Source organism: Megalobrama amblycephala, linkage group LG7 (genome assembly GCF_018812025.1).
Source record: "Megalobrama amblycephala isolate DHTTF-2021 linkage group LG7, ASM1881202v1, whole genome shotgun sequence".
Lineage (NCBI taxonomy): Eukaryota > Metazoa > Chordata > Actinopteri > Cypriniformes > Xenocyprididae > Megalobrama > Megalobrama amblycephala.
Genome location: NC_063050.1, coordinates 851,155 through 873,313, shown reverse-complemented (window position 1 = coordinate 873,313; position 22,159 = coordinate 851,155).

Here is a 22,159-nt window from a genome sequence, read left to right as displayed (position 1 = left end):
AGCTGCACAATTAGAATTTTGTAAAAATACAAAAATATATATTTGCATCCTTAATAACCTAATTGAACAATGTTAATATTGAGGCATCTTAACATTATGAGAGGTCATTGCGATACATCATCAGTATATTTTCCTTTACAGGTTCCACCTTAAGACTGGGTCCTCTTATTCCATTGGGTTGGTCGAGTGCCCAAGTGGTGGCCCTGCGGAGTGGGGTGGGTTTTACCCACGGATCTGTCACGCGAGGATCTCTAAGCCTATTCATCATGCGTGGACAGAAATTCTTCTACAGCAAGGATTAACACTCACTCTCCTGTCATGACAATGATCTTCACCAATTGTAGTGTGTGCAAATAGGGCCCGAGCAAGGAGGGGCCGTGATTGGCTGTGGAGGGAAGAAAAAAGTAGATTGACTCGCCATCAGCGGCATCTGAATTTTTCCCGACTGGCCGATCGCTACCCACATAGCAAACAGACTTGGCCCAAATGTGGCCTCATAATGGCACTGCTGGCGTGTTGCCGGCACTGGCATGCATCATGTCAGCCAACCGTGGGCCATGTGTGGCAATGATGGCACTGCATGCATGACGGCAGACAACATTTGGGCCGATTGTGGATAAGAAGTGTGTGGCCCAGATCAGTGTAACGATTATGTGCCATACTCTGTGTACTGGACAATTGTAAGTATTTAGGCCTGCTATATTCAAGGCAAGATTTACCCCCCTCTCTCCTCTCTCCTCTCTCTGAAACAGATGTAATGATTTTAATAATTAATAATATTAATTGACTTATATATATATGAGTCATTTGAAAAAAAATGTCCAGATTTAAAAATGATACAAACATACAATATATATATATATATATATATATATATATATATATATATATATATATTTTTTTTTTTTTTTTTTTTTTTTTTCCCTACATAACAGTTTATTTAAAAATATATGTAAAGTTATAGTTACAACTGGGCGGTCAACTATTGTTTATTTTGGCGCGATCTCCACGGTAACACCAGCTTTTCTGGTTGGTGGATGAGGTTCACGTGATGCGTCGGTTGAAATTTCTCCCACTGAAGGGTGAAGACGTCTGTCGGACAACCGCTGTTCTAGGTAAGTGAAGTTATGTTGTGTACGACCTAACATTAGATTTATGTTATGTTAGATGTTTTGAATCAATATTTGGCCTTTTAGAAAGAATTGAACTTAAAAAAATTTACAAAAAAGCCGCCAAATGCGGTTAAAACTCGCAGATTATTTTGGTTATTATGATTAATGAATTCCATCACTCGTAACAGCTATCTTTAAAAATAGAATAACAACCCATTTTTGGCGCTTTTTGAAATACATGAAACTCGGATGCCACGTAGTTCTTTACTGAAGTGAATTTTGCCTATAAGGTAGCTGATTCACTGCCCCTTGAACTTGAGAACCCAGATATGAGGATTGACGCGACCGGGGTGAGATAGACCGGCCTGCGGGATGTCCGAGGCGCGGTGCTTCCTGTCCAGTGTGCGGAACAATGTAGCCCACTGTTGTTAAAAAATCACAGCAAAATCAGCAACAGTAATTGACTTTTTTAACTGAAAGTCATTCAAAGGTTGTACAATCAGATTTAATTATATCTAAATCTAATCTCTGACTTTGATAATCAGGATAGGTCTATGTCTGATATTTTTGTTTTAGCTAGTAGACATTCTTAAAACAATAAGAAAGCAATTTGTTATTTCGTAAGCATTTTGCATCAGTCATGTAGAATCAAATCTGGAATAATCATTGTGTCACATAAACAAAGACATGTTTTTGGTATTTGTAGGAGGTCATTGTTAGTTTACATTAACCTATGCAATAAGTAACTGTTTAAGACAGACCAGGGGTCTCATTTATAAAGCGTGCGTACGCACAAAACGGGGCTGGAAGCGTGCGTACGCCAGTTCCCGCGCAAAGGTTGTGATCTATAAAAACAAACTTGACGGGAGAATGTGCGCACCTTTAAGCAAACTTTGAGCCGTGCGTACGCACATTCTGGAGACAAAAGTGATATGAATTGAGATAGTAGATGTGCTACTTTCGATCACTTTTCCAGTACACGCTGTTTTATGACAGCGAGGAGCGCTGGGAGCACAATAATTCCTCTTTAAACTAAACTGCAGATGTTATGACAAAATATTTTTTTGAGAATGACGATCAGTGATGCACACTTAACTGAGATATTATGGAAAGACACTGCTGGATTCGGTGGTCGAACGGTCCGTTGTCCAGTTTGAATAGGTCCAGTGATATCTTACTGTACAGCCACAGCTGCAGGAGGTGTTGATGTCAAACAATTACCATTTGAAGGATATAATTTGAGGAAAACGGTAAGATTTGCATGTTTTCTTTTTAAAATCCTTTGTCAGTGACGCGCCGAGTCAGACAATTGTATTTACACTGCAATAAATAAGTAGGCCGATCTGTTTCCACTAAAAATAGCCTATAAACTTCCTAAAAGATATGTTCACCTCATCAGCAAAACTGCATACATTTGATTTGAATTGTTTAAAACTATTCAAATACTATTTGGCCAGTGGAAATGAATGAATCAACTCTATTCTAAAACCTTTATCTGAAGTATTTTATACAATTTTGTTTTTATGGATATTTTGATATATTTATTCTAAAACATAAAGAGGATACTGGATGATCTTTATCAATATAATGTGTGGCACAAATGGCATTTATAGTCCATATCTAATATTTTCCAATGTCTTGTACCTTTGACGGTGTTAACCATGGTGTCATGTGGTTGGGAACTTGTATGGAAATGATATGCAGATGAGGTTATGCATAGTAAAACTAGGCGTTGTAAGCTCCATATATGGTGATTTCGGGGAGGAGACAGGGTGGAGATGCACGTACGCACAATCTTCCGCTGACTGGGATTTATAAAGGGATTTGTGCGCAGGTTCTGGCGTACGCATGGTTTTATAAATCTGATTTTTTTTGTGTGTACGCAGAATCTAGCTTTTGCGCGTACGTACACTTTTAGTAGGGATCCTACGCACAGTTTTATAAATGAGACCCCAGTACATTTTGAAATTAAATGCACTTTTTTTGAGGTGGAAATAAGATGTTATGCTTTGAATGCGTTACATTATCAGTACTTCAACAGTGCATTGGTTACTCTGTTTACACCACAGTTTCCATATCTCAACATTTTTAAGGTTTTTGTTTGCTAAAATGGTCTTATTTGTCATAATACTGTTGTCAAACTCTGACAAGCCAGTTAGTCATTCAATAGTGCCATATTATTGGCAATCATTTCCTGTAAAAAACACCAAAGCAACCTTATTTTTCATTTGTTACCTACATTTATTTACAGTAGATGGATGAATGTTTGTATATGTATTTATTAATTTTGTATTATTATTTTGTCTTTTAGCTGCTGTGAGGAAAAAATTGTCTGACATCACCCCAGACAGCAACATAGTGTGGCCCAGATCCGGCCCACATCTGGTACATGTGGTTTACACGCGGACCAGATGTGGGCCGGATCTGGCCCGACACTATGTTGCTGTCAGGGACAAGACTAATAGTCTGCTGGAATAAGGAGAGAGCACTTGAGGAGAAAAGAGGGGCTGCAGAGCTGTACTTCACTTCCTGAGGACAGTCCTAAATAGGATCACGTTCTCCCTCACACATACAAACATTCTGATGTGTAAATTTGTTTTAAGTATTTTTTTTTTTTAAATTTGCTCTATATTTGTTGAGAGTAAAATTACATTATAATATCTTTACATTTCAATGCTAGATTCATTCATATATTCATGAGGTGGTAATAAGATATGCTTTGATTGTACTAAATAAAATAGCCTTCACACAGTTACACAATTCTGAATGTGGTTATTATTATTATTGGCTTGTGCAATATTGTTAAATAAACTAATTTTGAGAATTGAATTTTCTTGTGACTCATTTGTTCACATGGTTTGGGTAAGATTAGGCTGGGTTATGGCTCATTTTTGGGGTTTCTGGTTAAAGGGTGGTGGTGATATGGTTAACATATGGCTGAGAATTGGTACCAATAATAAAACCTGTATTGGCCCACTTCAGGGCCAGTTAAGGGTGATTAACTGGCTGAGATTCGGGCCGGTTATGGCCCATGTGTGACCCCTGTCTTTAATCCAGTTCTGGGCCACTTCAGGGCCGTCATTCTTTGCGGTACTTGGTAAGAGGGAAACGTGATCGTGTGGCCCGAAGCTGGGCCAGAAAACATTTGCTATGTGGGTAAAAGCCCACCACAACCCCACATATTAAACGCCTTGGAGCGCATGGGAAACAAACACCAAAAGCCAAGTGAAAAGGAAAAAATAACCTCCCCCACCTGATTAAACCCCGCACCAACCCCGCATTGCGCATGCATCCAGTAGCCGCAGCGCGAGAGCAGCTGGACCGAGTAACCCCAGAGTGCAGCCAGGACGATTGGGGCGGGGCGACACATTACGGGGCGACACCCAATTTCATTGACGCATTCCTTTTTAAGCAACTTTATGAATGATCTACTTCTGCGCTGTTTGGCCGTACTACTATAAATATAATATAATATAAGTGCTATAACCATGGCGATTTCAGTTAATTGGCTAATGTTTTGAACTTAAGACTCAAGTTAGATGAAGTTGGTGTACTGTACGCTTGGTACGGCATCTCTGGGTTCTTCAGGCAGAAGATCGCCGTCTAAAGGCCTGTACACACCAGGACGAATATCGCACGCGTTTATCGCCAGCATTTTTCGAGACGTTTTTTGTGTTCATACCAGACCCGGCGCCAGACACAAATTCACGGACGGGCATTAAATTTTTTTCAGGGGGGCACAAATGAGATCAACCTTATTGCATAATAACATTAATTATTAATTAAATGGACAAAAAAAAAAAAAAAAAAAAAAAAAAAAAAACGAGGAAGAACTAAACACGTCGCATGGGCTCGACATTGCCCGGGACAAGTTGATTTTTTAAAGGGGCAAGTGAAAGAGAATTTTACTTGCCTGGCCTGATTAAAACGCCAATAACAAAAAAATGACTAGAGAATCACCAAAATGCGATAATTCTTCTTCATTAATTTAGTCTAAGTGGCTTAGTGCATAATAATATCGATATTATCGATAGTGCATAATAATATATAGGCTGCCGCTGATGTAATGTACTGACGCTAACAAAATGTTGCGCTGTTGAGGCGCTCGCGCTGCCTCTCGAGGAGAAATCGAAACAAATGAGCGCAGCATGACAATGTTGTTTTAGGATGTTACAAGGTATGTAGGAATTCCAGCGAAGAAAAAAGTCATGTCTATTCTCAGAAAAACATAAAACAAACACAACAGAACTACTGTATGTAGAAGCTATTCACATGAACTAAAGGGTTTATCCTCTCATTTATTTAATACGCTACTCCACATAGGAAGAACAGACATGCCAACTAGTTACTGACCTGATACAGACACATATGTGAAACGGACTGATGTTGTCTTGACCTAGAACGAGGTTTACGTGACATAACGTCACTTGGAAGTAAGCAGGGCAGCCAGAAATCTGCTCAAACAGCTGTTCAAATTGGTGCTGCAGTTCCATTTTTCACCACAGGTTTACATCATAGGTTTACATTGGAAATTTGTGGGGCGCTGTAGAGCTGGGAGGGCTCTGAGACAGGCTGCCCCGCTTATCATGATTCATGCCTGTCGAATCCTTGCGCTATATTTTAATATACCCTGCTCATTTTACGACTAGAAAATCTGAAAAATATTTGTTGCAGAATGCTGGACACATTTACAATATATTATTATTTCAGTCTATTTTTGGATGAATATTTTGTTGGGCTATGCCCCACCCAGACGAGCCGCGGCTGAATACTGCAGTAAAAATTAAAATGTGGAGTTTTTATATTTATGACATAGGCCTACTGTATGATACAGTTAAGCAACATCACACGACCAAGAGTGCCGAATAATACCACGACTGAAAATGTGACACTGATTTCATATGGCAGTTCTATAAACAAGTAATTAATATGAATTTACTTACATTTTAGACGCAATATTGACTGTTTTTGTTCTATTTTAGCAGCGAAAATAGTTCAGACAAATATCAAGCGCGTCACGCCTAGCATTACCTCGCTGATCTCTCCTGCCAACTTTGGTGGTCTTGATTAAAGAAACGCCGTATATCCTCAGACACTGTCACACGAGATAGTTCAGCAGTTGTTTAAAAAATGACCGCTAACGTTAAGCGGCAGCACTATGCTTAGCACACAACCAAACATTTCCGTGCTCAATATTTACAAACCAATCAAATCCGTTTATTTTATTTTATTTTATTTTATTTTTTTAAATCAGATCAAACACATTTTTATCCGGTAGTTATGATACAAACAGGGTTGGGAAGGTTACTTTTAGAATGTATTTCACTACAGATTACAAAATACGTGCTTTAAAAAGTAATCTGTAACGCATTTCGTTACATTACTCAAGTTTAGTAACTTAATCTAAATACTTTGAAATACTTAACACAAAGGACCATATTAACTTGATGTTCTGTTTTAAGTTTACAGCCTGTAAATAAAAATGACCTCTACCCACCAGGATTTGGTTTTCCACTAAATTGTATTTTTAACATCAGTTACAAAATACATATCTGCAATTTATTAGACATAACCTATGTGTTGGTAAAGAATTTCAATATCATGATAAATTATATTTTTAAAGATGTGCATCACAGGGATAGCAAAATATAAAATAACAACAATAAAATATTGTTAATAATATAGATTGTTTTATAGGTGTATAGAGTCGAATTGACACAGTGGTTTAAATTGTTTTATTAACAAAGTTTGTTTGTAACATTTAGAATGTATATAAAGAAAATGAAATGAAATGAAATGATCTACCCAATAATCTCGAGAGAAGGCCTATATTCAAAGCTGACTCACCTACGGTTTCTCAACAGTGTTTTGCATCTCTCCACCACCACATTTTACAGGTTTGGAAAAAACATATGATCACTTTGTGTGAATTATCCCTAGTATAAATATGTTTATACTAATATTTAACATTAGTGCACTGATAGCTGCATTAATATTAACCATATAAACAACAGCAAAGAAAAATAAATAATCCTTTATTTATTTATTTATTTTTAATTATTATTAGTGATGCACCTATTTTGATTTTTCATGGCCAATAGAAGCAAATTGGCCGATTCTGATACTGGTTGCAAATTTATTTGTTGTTTATTTGTTCAAAAAATATGTGTAGCCCTTTGATATGACAAACACTGGATTTTTATCACAGTTCCTACAAAGATGTTATGAACATGAGCATGATCAGTTGTTTTTCATTTAAATTATTGTATAATTTCAAGATTAACAGCAAAAACAGCATGGTCTGACTTTAGCTTTGTGAAATTATGCTACATAAAACACAAAACAGCAGACAGACTGAATGAAATACAGATTCACTCTCTGACAGTAGGTGGCGCTTATGGAACAGCAGTGATATAGCGTTTCCATGGTTACATCTATACACAATGCAGCGCTGCGCTGGAGATGAGAGGAAAAGCCATCAAAACTTTTCTGAAGACTGTTCCCTTCAGAGATACATTCATATCAACCCCAATTCAATATTTATATTATTCTTCCTATATTTCGCGAACAGTGAGCTTGTGCATGGTGCAGTATTTTCTCTGCTGGCGCGTCTGTTCTCTGTGTGTCCGTATTCAGCGTGTGCCTGTGTTAACGTCCTGTTGACAGGCTTAGTAAATATTAAAAGCAGTTTGTTTGCAAGCCCGGAATAAAGATAGACCAAAATAAAACTAAAAAACCTTTGGATTTATGACCAGTGGACTACTGCATCTCTATTTTTGATCATGAACTCGAGTACGCGCCATATACCTAAACATTTGGAATGAATGATTAAGATTTCACGTTTGTCTATAAAGTACACCAAGAAATTGGCTTTATAAAACATTATTTAACGCATGTGATACCCAAGCGATTTTCACTGGCGATGTGCAGAGTGGACGTGCAAATTCACTCCCTGACAGTATGTGGCACTTGTGCTTAACGGTAGTGCAAATAAACATATTTATGATATTAATAAAAAGTTAAAGAAGATAAAAATGCAGATATAAAATGGCACACACACATATATATATATGACATATGAGAGATGGTAGTCAGAAACGGTAGTGCAAATAAGTCACAATGACAGTAGTGCAAATGAACGGTAGTGCAAATAAACATGAAATAGACATTCTCAACTATATTTCTTGAATGTAAAAGAAAAAAATAAACAGTAAAAATACAGAAATAACACACATCTAATGGTGTGGCCAAGAAATGAAGCTCTAGCGCAAGTTCTGCCGGGAAGACTCAAATGTTACGTCACTTACTACAGTAGGTGGACAACCAAAATGGGTATTACCGCCGCGCATACCGCCGCCGCAGGGCTGTTGCGTTAACTGAAATTCAGTCGCGTGTAAAAAACTACCGCCAGGTGGCGCAAAGGGACGGATTGGAAAGTGACTGTAATAATAAAATGTTGGTTTGTAAACGATGAAAGGACGAAGTAAAGCAACAATAACATTATTATATAACATTTTAACATCCTTAAAAACCATTAGAAAATTTAAAGTGAGAGTTAATTTCAAAACGTGGGATAGTCTTTGGCTACAGTCTATGCATCAAAAATTAAAAGAAAGACCTTTACACAAAGCGGACATGCTATTGTCATTAAACAGTCATTACTAGGCACACACACACACACACACACATATATATATATATATATATATATATATATATATATATATATATATATATATATATATATATATATATATAGGAGCAAAGGAGCAATAAGGAGCAAACACACACGATTAAAAATGTAATATTTTCATTCTGGTCTGCTCTTAGAAAAAAAAATGTAATGTTAGTGATTTTGATATCGCAGACTAAAATACCGGCAGGAATAAATATTTTGGCTAATTTACTCATTAAAACCAAAGGTGTTCATCAGTGATTGTACATCAAGAGCAAGGACACGTTGTGTGCATTTTGTTTTGTGCTTTTACCAGAACGAAACGCTCGATTGTCTGTGTGAAAACTGCGCGTGTGCACGAGCGCCAAGAGAAATGATAACAGCAGCAACGAGCACTGGCCATGATTTCAAAAACAACACGTTCCAGCGGATAGATCGCCTCTTATTTAACACAGACCTATATCTTATCGAATTGAGATATTTCTTTCTTTTTAGGTACAATTATTCGCTGAGTTTAAGTTCACTTTTGAGCAGATTCTCGCAGAGAGACAGCTGAAAGCGCACCCTATTTTTTTATTTTATTTTATTTTTCAAAAGTACAAGGTTTTGTTGTTATTGTGAGCGTACACAAATAAAAGTAGACTATTTGTAGTCTTGCACTAATCTGTAGGCTATCGCCAAAAATGACTGAAGGCCTGTTTTAAGTTGTTTCAGCTGTCATGAGGAAAAAATCCATCAGAACGCGCCGGCGCGATCGTCGGCCAGAGGGATAAAAATATAACCAATTTAGTTTCATATTTATATTTAAATATTGGGCTATTGCCTATTATTATTATTATTATTATTTTAAATTTCACCTATGTTCATTATGAAAAGTGAATAGCATGACGGATGCGCAATGTTGGGAGACACATGCAGCGGGTCAGACATAAGTTTGACCACTTCATTAAGTTTTGTTTTATAGCAAGTCTTTCTTTAAAGTGAATTTCGTTTTGTATAAATTGTATCTTAATTTCAATCAATGTTTCATCAACCAATTGCCTATATTTAATAATTAGGAAGAAAACCAAGAAAGTCGGGTGTGGAATGGATTGAACTGCGTAACAAACGAAACCATGGTTCCGCTGCCTTTAAGGCTGAATCAATATACGTCTTTCTGTTTTAATTAAATTAAATCTAATTTTATTTATTACTTTATTACATGTATTTATTACTTAAATAATTGATAAGATGTTTTTGGTCGAACAATATATTTTAGCTGGTCTAGTTAGACACAAATTTGCGTAGTGGCTTATTGTGCAAACTTTTTTTCCTACCACACGCCAAACTCATAACATTTCTTGCAGATTAAAAAACAAAACAAAAAAACACGACGCTCCGACTTTTAAAAAATCCCTCCTTGCTCCAGTCAAAACTGCACACATACTCTGCTCGGCAGCAGCAGAAGCTGGCAAACGCGCGGGGGAGGGTTGATCCCATTCGGAACTTCTGGAGTGGAGCGTGAAACACTGCAAATCCCCATAACGCAAACAAATAAAGAAACTTACTGCAAATACTCATAACAGAGTCTAACAATTGTGTATTTCGTCAACTTATTTCATATGATCAGATCAGGATGTTAAAATTAACAAAAAGCACCAAGATTGCAAAAAGGTCTGTCACGCGCATAGCTTAGGCTAATATTTTGAGTCTCCCGCCCTCTGGATTAATGGCTTTGGTGACAAACATTTTAAACAAAGCGCCCTTCCCCCTATCTCAAACTTGTCAACGAGCCATAATGTTACATATCTTGGTCAATTCTTTCGAGCTGCTTTACAGCTTAACCACAGTTTGCAACATCAGCAGTTATTGAAATAAACTGAATGAACACAGATCTGCTGATATAAATAAATAGGCCTAAATAAATAGGCAAAAAATAGGCAAAAACCAAGATTGGGTTTGTACGGTTCATTTGAACTATAATTTAATAATTTATGTTATGATGTTATAGAGGTACAAAATAGTGCTAAATTACCACAAAAGGGGGAAAAAATCACTGTTTCCATCGCCGTTTGTAAGGTAGCCAAGACAACAGCAAGCTTTGATGCGCTGTGCTACTGTGTTACTGTTAGCGGTTGTGTGCCGAGATAAATAAATATGTTCGGTCTTTGCTGAGATATTATTATTATTATTATTATTATTATTATTATTATTATTATTGCCCAAACGTAATTAATCGAAATTACAGAAAATTTGCGGCCGAAACAGCAATGTACGCGCTTGTCTAGAAGGGAACCTTATAGCCTATACGCAAATTTGTGTCTAACTTAGAATTTAGACCACCTAAAATATATTGTTAGACCAAAACATCTTATCAATTAATTAAGTAATAAAGGTATATATTTAAGAAATTTAATTAAAACAGAAATACGTCTATTGCTTCAGCCTTATTCAAAGGCCGCGGAAACATGAGTTCGTTTGTTACGCACTTCAATCCATTCCACACCCGACGTTCATGGTTTTCTTCCTAATTATTAATAATTGGTTGATGAAACATTGATTGAAATTAAGATACAATTTCTACAAAACGAAATTCGTTTTAAAGAAAGACTTACTATGAAACAAAACTTAATGAAGTGGTCGAACACATGTCTAACCCGCTGCATTTGTCTCCCAACATTGCGCATCCGTCATGCTATTCACTTTTCATAATCAACATTGGTGACATCTTAAAAAAATTATATTAGGCTATAGCCCAATATTTAAATATAAATATGAAACTAAATTGGCTACATTTTTATCCCTCTGGCCGACGAATGCGCCGGCGCGTTCTGATGGATTTTTTCCTCATGACAGCTGAAACAACTTAAAACAGGCCTTCCGTCATTTTTGGCGATAGCCTACAGATTGATGCAAGACTACAAATGGTCTACTTTTATTTGTGTACGCTCACAATAACAACAAAACCTTGTTCTTTTGAAAAATAAAATAAAATAAAATAAAATAAAATAAAAAACAGGGTGCGCTTTCAGCTGTCTCTCTGCGAGAATCTGAAACGTCTCAAAAGTGAACTTAAACTCAGCGAATAATTGTACCTAAAAAGAAAGAAATATCTCAATTCGATAATAAATTCGTAGGTCTTTGTTAAATAAGAGGCGATCTATCCGCTGGAATGTGTTGTTTCTGAATTTTATATTTTATATTTGATATTTTAAGGAATAGAATACACTCCTTCATTTTTATGATGTTTTATTAATTCGTCCATTCGTTTTAGTTTTAATGATTTAGCTAAATCGTGCCTTAATAATGGGAGCGAAATTATTCAGTGACTCACGTTTTACTAAAATAAAGGATATAATTCATGAAACACGAAACAATTTCTTAATCAGTGTCCAAACAGATAGGCTATATTTTTCCTAAGTAGTTATCTGTCAAAATAAAGGACAGGTAACGAATAACAAAGTATGTGCGTGTCAAAAATCCATGCTGTTTTATTAAAGTTTAAAATATAAATAAAAAATGTATTTGTGATAAATATAGGCCTAATATGTGAGAAAATTAACATTTTGCATAAAGATAAATGTGCTTTGATGCATTGGTTGGATAACATGTGGTTAAAACGCCACTCAGCGGTCAAAAGCTGCAAATGCCCTTTGCGACGCGGCGGCGGCGGCGGCACGCGCGGCGGTAGAAACACCGTTTTGGATGGCCACCTACTGTAGTTCAGATCTAACCAATCATTATCTAACAATAGGAGTATAAAAGATCGGTACTTACACATGTCTGAGTTCGCAGATGCTGACGCCAACCTTCACCTCCATCCTCGCCACCACCACCAGGATGGTCCCTGTCCATACTTCCGGGGGGTCGGCTATGCCCCTGCCTTCAGCTTCAGGCAGGAAACGTAAAGTCTGCAACCCTCAGGACGTGAGCTATGGACGGGGCCTACGCCAAAGAACGTTAACCTTTTATATTCTGCTTGCTGTTTGGTAATAAACATCATTGTTACGTTATCTTTCCTCCCGAGTCTTTCTGGTAGAACTGGCAGAGCACCCATAGCATGCGTCTCAATCAGCTCTCCCTAGTTCAGTAGTCAGAGCACTGATCAGGGAGTCGGTCACATTCATTTACATGGTATACTGATACACAATCTAGGAAGCTAGGGAGCTGTTTGAGATGCAGGGATAGTTCGTAGGGGTCATCCTCGTATATTTACTTTCTCATTGTCGTCTTTGTATCAATGTGTGCTTGGCAAGACCGTTTTGTGCTTGAGCGCCACCAAGTTGTGTTTTACTGTAACTTCAGCAGCTCCAGGCATGTGAACAAAAGCGGCAATCTCATTGGTCTGCCAGTTTTTAACGCGCCGCATCAAGCCAAAAAAACGAACCTGAGGCGTTTTTTAAAAAATGACGCTTTTACGCCTCGCGTTTTTCGTGTCGGTGTGCACACTCACATTGGCGCCCTTTGTTTAGTCACGAGGCGTTAAACGTCGGCGATAATCGTCCGCGATATTCGTCCCGGTGTGTACAGGTCTTAATATACTTATAAATATGTGGAACGAATTCTTAATTCGTGTCCACGATATAGCCTATATAGAGCCCGGACTACATCAAGTGAAGTAAAGTCACATTTATTTGTATTACGCTCAATACACATCGCTTCAAAGTAGCTTTACAAAAAGTCATATTGTCTGCAAGCTTTAGTCTAATATTGAGCAATTTTAGGGCTGGATGATGTTGCTAATATAAATGATGCACAGTTTGAGATTTAGCTTAGCTATATTGTATTTATTTTATCCAGCAGATAAGTCAGTGCCACTTTTAAGACTGCATAATTATCATATTACTTCATATTTCCATTAGGATCGGTTGATGCGCAAACTAGAGAACTTCATATTTCCATTAGGATCGGTTGATGCACAAACTAGAAATTTTACACAAATGATGATAATTCACAGTAGGGGAGAGTGGGGTAAAGTGAGACATTTTTTACATTTGCTCCCCTCTAAGCGAGCTAAAATTATATATCAGTAAAATTTACACATTCCCATTAATTCAGGATGTTTCCTAGCCATAGAAATTATCAGAATGTATTCAGGACGAAGGTCAGTGAAAATATGATTGTTTTTTAAAAAGTCATCTTGTGTCTCACTTTACCCCAGCTTAGGGGTGAACTGAGACAGACCAGATAAATCAAGGGGGTAAAGTGAACCAGCTGGGGGTAAACTGATCCACTTACTTTTTCCACTCTGAAACTACCATAACAACACATGTTGTAACAGTTCCTGACAGCTAGCTTGACAACCACACATTCCAGAACTAATGTCGGACTAGTAACAGAATCATGGGGATTGGTCAATTAAGCAATTTTTTTTTCGAAACACTTGAAAGTAACTCTGAACAAATTCAAATACAACATAATATAATTCAAAATATTTTAATTAACATTCAAATGACAGATAGAACCAGTTAGATTAGAACACAGTCCGGGGGTCAGAACACAGGACCCTTAGGGTGCGCTCACACTTGTCATGTTTGGTTCGATTAAAATGAACCCTGGTGCAATTGGCTGCCTGATTGTTCTGTCATTTGAACATGTGTGAACGCTGCCATCCGAACCCTGGTGCGCACCAAACAAGCGGACCGAGACCGCTGAAAAGATGGGTCTCGGTCCACTTCCAAACGAACTCTGGTGCAATTCGAATGATATATGAACGCAACATGGACCAAAGACATGTAAATGAACCAAAAACAGAAAGATGAGACCCTAAAAAGGACAGAATCCTCACGCATGTCTGTTTTTCTTGTCATAGTCGTGAGTTTGCCCATCACAGGCATCAGACGCGCGTCTCCACGCAACAGATTGTTTGTGTGTGACGGATGGATTCCCGCCGCTGTTTTACTCCTTTGCACATTTTATAAGCTCTTCATGAGTTCCCAGCTGGCCAAAATACCATCATATGCAGGCTACACACACACACACAACGAGCACATTTACCTCAGCAAACAGCATTGTTTTGGATGTTCGGTAAGTTCCGTCTCAAAATAGACAATACGTCAAAATCCGATCAATCAGGTTGTGAATATATACCTATGCCTTAAGGTTCGGTATCTTTTGGTTCAGCGATAAAATTGCTAATCTGAACGCTAATCGGACCAGGACTAAATGTTTTTTCTTCTTCTTTGGTCCAGACCAAATATAACCAAACGAACCGAACTACAAGTGTGAACGCACCCTTAGAGCCAGCTAGTGTCTGGAGGTCAGAGCAAAGGACAATCAGAACCAGCTAGAACAGCCTGGGACTCAGAACATAGGACTAGACCATGTATTAGAACATCAGCCTACTGTCATACTCTACAACTAGGTCTACTCTACATTCCAGCCCTGAAGGTTACAGGGAAAGATGAGGAGTTGCTCTCTCCGTGTGGTTCCTTCAGGCCTTTTAGGTTGAGGCAGCTTCTTCGCTACATCACTTTTAGGAACATGTGCCACATCATTCTCCTCGAGGGGTGTTTTGCTCCAGGTTGCCTTCATGGTGTTTTGCCTTGGCATGATGGCTTTTCTTTATGACATTAAAAATAAAACATATGTAATATTACATTAAAATATGTTTAAGACTAAACTTAATTTGTGCCTCATGTCTCACTTTACCCCAAAGTATTTGTCTCACTTTACCCCACCACCACATTTTAGAAAAAAACAATCTCTCTTAGCAATTCAGGCTAATCTTCAGCTAGCTTCATCACATGGTTTTATATGTTGGTAGTTCATCAACATGTATAAGTTTTTCTACCTGAATCAGTTTGCTTTGGCACAACAGTTGATTAAGTTGACCGCAAGAAAATTTACTTTTACATGCAAAAAAAATATTTTTGTGAAAAAAAAACATGCTTAGCACAGCACCATGAGGTCCTCTCCTTCATGGCCAAGGGGAAATGGGAGGGGCTTGAAAACATAATTGTCACATGACCACAAATGTGTTCCGTTGCCTAGATACAGGGGGTGTCACACCCTGACCATATTTGTGTGTGTATAATAGAAACCTTTATTTTGTATGCAAAGATGTATTTTGAATTTTTTATTACTAAAACAGATGTTATCATCTCGATCTGTAGCAAATAGTATTATTTATGTGCTCAAGTATTTAAGCAATGAATGTTCATATCACTTCTCTGCTTGATATTTTTAAGTCCTAACGTTATTGCACAGATTTACAGCTGTGTGTGATTTTTTTTCATATATATATATATAGTTTTGCAGCTATGTGGCTATACAGTGAGTGGTAATTTGAATCTATTTTCACTCGTACATACACAGATTATAACACAATGCGGGGGTTGATAAATAACTTATTTATAAAATAGGAACCTTTAAAAGCTATAACATAGGCCTAACCAATAGGCCAGCATATTTTACTAATAGGTAGCTAAACAAGGAAAAGAGTTTGCCATTAAACATTTATTAGAACTTTGTACCAAGTAATTGGACAACAAATCATCTCGTTAAAAATCAAATAAAACAAAAAACGGTCGACATTTAAAATGTAACCATTTGCATTCGGGTTTGTCTGATGTCTTAGGACTATTTAATGGAAATATGAAGAAGTCAAATGATGTAAAATGTAAAGCTAATTTCAGCCTGGAGGTGCCATCATGCGTTCGTTTGTAAACAATAACTTCATCTATTCTATTTCTTAAGTACAATAAACCATTACCCAATAGATCCTAACTAAAATACTCAACAGATACGATCAGGGCCGGCGCAAGCTGAACTGCCGCTCTAGGCAAAACACCGTCGTGCCGCCCCCACTTTACACTCACAATTAAACTCGATCTTTGAGGTGCATGTGAAAGAATGAAGGTTTTGTTTATTGATTTATTAATAAACTTGTACTAATATAAAAGAACGTACAAGCATGTTTTCTGATTTCTTTTTTCATTCTGCAATGTAAAAAAATAATCAACACGTAACCACTAACTACAAATGCAAACACTTATGTTATATAATAGTAAGAATATCTCCTGGAAGATTCAGGAGAATTCGTGGTGGGCCTCTGATAAATTGGGCCGGCAGTAGCCTACTTCGACATAAAGAGTTTACAGGACGCGCAAAGCACAAGTCTCTAGTTCGTTTTCAATAAAACACACGAAAGCCGCAAATCGGTGGTAGTTCTAGCTAATTGCGAAGTGACGGTGTGCAAGCGGTTCTCACGCCCAAAATCCCGTCACTTGCGCGTGCACAGCTCTCCATTATGAATATAGTTTATTATAAATATATGCCATTTATAAATATTGTGCACACAAAGGTGAGCAACGTGACTGCTCCTCTTTCTCTCACAAACATAGGCGAAAATCTCACCGAAATCTCATTTGTTATTATCTATTAATAAAAGACGGGGACAATACATTTTTTAATGTTTTTGTTTTTTAATTGTTGCAGGTTCCCTATATTATTACATTAATAATTATTATGATTTAATTTTATTAGGATTTTTGTTCTGTTTTAATACAATTCACCAAAAAATATTACACTATTAACCAGGCCTAACTAAGAAAAAACTATTACACTATTTTGAAAAATCACATTACAAAAATAAAACAGCATAAATATTAGATTAGATTAATAAAACAGCATTTAACAAATATTTTAGTCTCATTTTAAGCACTAAATAAGTTGCAAGTGTATTTATTTATTCATACAGATCTGCGTTGTGACTGGGGACGTTTAACCTGTCTAAAACAATCCTGCACCCTGTTATAAAACACATATTACTTTAATTTAACATGAATAGTTATGTTACTACCTTTTAAAGTCGAAACAGATAACGATGTTTCTTTTGATAATTGATGATGTGGAGCTCTGCTCTGGTCCAGGTTAGCGGCGCGCGCGAGACCAAGTGTAGCAGTGAGTGTAGCTGCACAGCCCCCTCTGTTGGTGAATATAATCACTACCCAGCTAACAAAATTACTTAACTGTTACGTAATTGCAAAGTAATCTAGTGACCAAAGTTTCGTCATGGCGACGTGGCAACCGGAAAAGTGAAAGGTGCCTATATGTCGCCACAACGTAACTATAGGCTTGTTTGAGATGAGCAAATTCTGCGCAGAACCGATCACCGGTGATCACCGCGAGATGCATGCCGGTTAGAAATGTGTGCGAGGGTGGGCCGCCTTGCTCTGATGTCATGCCAACGTGTGTCAAAAACCTCTCACGAGTGCGAGGCGGACGTGTCGGATTCTGCAGTCGAGCACAGTTGCTCTCCACCGACTGCGCTGACCAAAAGCACGATGGGAAACGACTTGCTGACGACACAGCTTAAAGCTTATTGGTTTAAACAACCGTGATGTATTGATCTGATTTAAAATGTTTGATTTTAAAACTCTAATATCATGTTTTTATGTGTAAAAATAATGTGTGAATATTCCCAAACTCTCTGACACAGTGATCTCTCTATGGGTTATGCGAACGTTGTCATTTATTAAAAAAAAAAATATAAAAACATGTCTATAATTAAAGTAAAAATGATTGATACACACAACTTCTGTTTTCGCGGTAGCCCTGTATATTTCTATGGCATCGCTGTTGAAGAATAATTAGCTGGTGAAGTGGATTTACGTGTTGTAGAGTTAACAAAAGTTCTCATTCACTCGGTCACGTTCGACGTACGTCGGACAGACCGACGAATAGGAATCTCGCCAGAGAGGCCAATCTACTTCGAGTGTAACTAAACGAGCCAATGCACATTGGCATGCAATCATCTGCATCACAGCTGGTAAGAGCAGCGTCTGCAAAGAGAGTGCACACGACAGGCTGCACATTCCCTGTCTGTGCTGCAGCGGCTTTCCCCTGCGTGCTTCGGCACTGAGAGAGTTAGTCCCTGAAAGAGCTTACACGAGTAGTTTGCGTCTTTTTAAAGATGTCGTTCTACTTGTGTGCTGCTGGATGCGGTCGTTGCCTGGCGCCTCGGGATGGTCACCAACGCTGTATCGCGTGCTTGGGCTTAAGGCACGCTGAGGCGGCGTTTGTGGACGAGTCATGTACCCATTGTGGGAAGATGACCGTCTCGGAGTTGCGGTCTAGACTCCAGTTCCTGCAAAGGGGCGGAGTCCCAGTGCCGCTGCCTCGTTCCAATCCTCCTCAGAGGGTTGCTTCGGGCGGCGGCACTGGTGACCTGAGGATCACGGTGAGCGCGTTTCCTTCGGGGAACCAACCCCCTAGGAACCCTCATCCCTCCTGCACTCCGCAGCCAGTAGAGCTGCCGGGGGAGCGCGGTGGACCACCCCAGAGGTGTGTACCATCCATATCCTTCGGAGCTCCCCAAGACGACCGGATGTCGATCGCTGCATCGGAGGGTGAGCCTGACGCTTCTGGGGATGACGATTCGGCGCAGCTGCCTCCCTCGGGAGTGACAACTGTGCCCGATTCAGACCCGGAAATGATGGCTATGCTTTCCCGGGCCGCCAACAGGGTCGGGCTCATGTGGAATCCTCCACCGTGTCCCGAACCCTCGAGGTTGGACAATTGGTATCTCGGGGTGGCAAGGGCTGGTTCTCAGCCCCCCACCCCAGTGCCTTTCTTCCCGGAGGTGCATGAAGAGCTCACTGGCACGTGGACGGCACCTTTTACTGCCCGAAACCGTGTTGGTGGGTCCTCCTCCCTCACCACCCTTGACGGCGGGGCAGCGAAGGGTTATACGCGCATGCCCCCTGTGGAACGGGCCGTTGCTATGCAACTGTGCACTAACTCCACCTGGCGGGGGGAGCCGTCTCTCCCTTCCCGGGCCTGTAAGCACTCGTCGGATCTTACCGGCACGCTATGGCGTTGTTGCACGCTACACGCTATGGTGTTGTTGCAGGTCCATCAGGCCAAGGCACTGAAGGATCTGCACGAGGGTGGCCATGACCCACAAGTTCTTCAGGAACTTCGTGCCGCGACGGACCTTGCGCTTCGTGCGACGAAGGTTACGGCGCGGTCAGTGGGTCGTGCGATGTCCACACTTGTGGTCCAGGAGCGCCATCTCTGGCTGTGTCTCGCGGACATGAGGGATACCGACAAGGTCAGGTTTCTTAATTCCCCCGTGTCCCAGACCGGCCTTTTCGGCGACGCGGTCGAGAACTTTGCCCAACAGTTCTCGACTGTACAGAAGCAGTCTGAGGCCATCAGTCACATCCACATCAGTCAGCTGCTGCTCCACCACCGCCCGCAGCACCTCAGACTGCCTGTCGCCGAGGGCGCCCCCCTGCGGCCGCCCCCGCTCCTGCGCCCCAGCAGCAGCAGCCTCCAGCTAAGCGGCGCCGTGGAGCCGGTCGCGGTCGGGGCGCCCAGCCCGTCCCGCCACCCCCCAAGAAGAAGGGTGGCAAGGCCAAGTCCAAGCGGCCCTAGGACGGGCGACCCGGAGATGGAGGGGACTGCTCTACAGGAGGTGGTGACCGCACCGCTCCTTCCCCGGAGGAGGGCCGGGTGGAGAATCTTTTGTTTCCTTCTGTTTTTGTTCCGCCACTGGCCCAACAGCCAGCAGTACCCAAATTCTCAATAAAAGAGCAGTTTCCTCTATCTCCGGGTCCGAAGAGGGCTCGGAGAGCAGTGGGAGGGCAAGAACCTCACCACTCTCATCCCCCTCTTCTGTCGCCAGCGGACAGCAGCGAGCAGCAGGCAGTCAAAGCCTCGACTGCTCCCTCTGTCCACCCGTGGAAGCAGGTAAGTGTTGCACAGCACACTGTGACGCCGCTTCGGGCCACCTCGCAGAGAGAGCCTCCCGGGCCGCGTCCCTGCGTTCCACCTCGCTGCCCCGCTGCGGGTGCGCCTGTGGTTCCTCTGGTTCCGCTGGTACGGTCTCTGGGAGCCTGGTTAGCGCTCACCAGTCCGTCCCGCTGGCTCATTCGGACCATCAGGCTCGGCTACGCGATTCAGTTCGCCCGGCGTCCCCCCAGGTTCAGGGGCATCCACTTCACTGTAGTGAAAGATGTCGATGCCCCTGTCTTGCATGCGGAGATCGCAGTCCTACTGGCGAAGGATGCGATAGAGCCGGTCCCTCCAGCCGATATGAGGTCAGGGTTCTACAGTTCCTACTTCATTGTACCCAAGAAAAGCGGCGGGTTATGACCGATCCTGGATCTGCGGGTCTTGAATCGGAGCCTTCACAAGCTACCGTTCAAGATGCTCACGCAGAAACGCATTTTCGAATGCATCCGTCCCCGGGATTGGTTTGCAGCGATCGACCTGAAGGACGCGTACTTTCATGTCTCGATCCTTCCGCGGCACAGGCATTTCCTGCGGTTCACGTTCGAAGGTCAGGCATATCAGTACAGAGTCCTACCCTTCGGGCTGGCCCTGTCTCCCCGCGTCTTCACGAAAGTCGTGGAGGGAGCCCTTGTTCCCATGAGAGAACAGGGTGTTCGCATTCTCAACTATCTCGACGACTGGCTCATTCTAGCACAGTTCCGGGATCAGTTGTGCGAACACAGGGATTTGGTGCTCAGACACCTCAGCCAGTTGGGGCTTCAGGTCAACTGGGAAAAGAGCAAACTCGCCCCGGTGCAGAGGATCTCTTTTCTCGGTATGGAGTTGGATTCGGTCGAGCAGATAGCACGCCTCACAGAGGAACGTGCTCGGTCGGTGTTGAACTGCCTGGATACATTCAATGGCAGGACAGCGGTCCCACTGAAGTTCTTTCAGAGGCTCCTGGGGCATATGGCGGCTGCTGCGGCTGTAACACCGCTCGGTCTGCTTCATATGAGACCGCTTCAGCACTGGCTTCACGGCCGAGTCCCGAGATGGGCGTGGCAACGCGGCACGTTCCGGGTGCCAATCACTCAGGAGTGCCACCGAACCTTCAGTCCGTGGTCGGACCCCTTGTTTCTTCGGGCAGGAGTGCCCCTAGAACAGGTGTCCCGGCATGCTGTGGTGTTCACAGATGCTTCTGCCACCGGCTGGGGTGCCACGTACAACGGGCATGCAGTGTCAGGGGTTTGGACGGAACCCCATCTGCATTGGCACATCAACTGCCTCGAGTTGCTGGCAGTACGTCTTGCTCTGAGCCGCCTCAAAGGCCTGCTACGGGGCAAGCATGTACTGGTCCGTACGGACAACACTGCGACCGTTGCGTACATCAACCGTCAAGGTGGTCTACGCTCCCGTCGCATGTCGCAACTCGCCCGCCATCTCCTCCTGTGGAGTCGGAAGCATCTGAGGTCGCTTCGCGCCATTCATGTCCCCGGTGTGCTCAACCGTGTGGCCGACAAGCTATCACGAGCTGCGCTGCCAGGAGAATGGCGACTCCACCCCCAGGTGGTTCAGCTGATCTGGAGAGAGTTCGGAGAGGCTCAGGTAGACCTGTTTGCCTCACCAGAAACCTCCCACTGCCAGTTGTTTTACTCTCTGACCGGGGGAACAC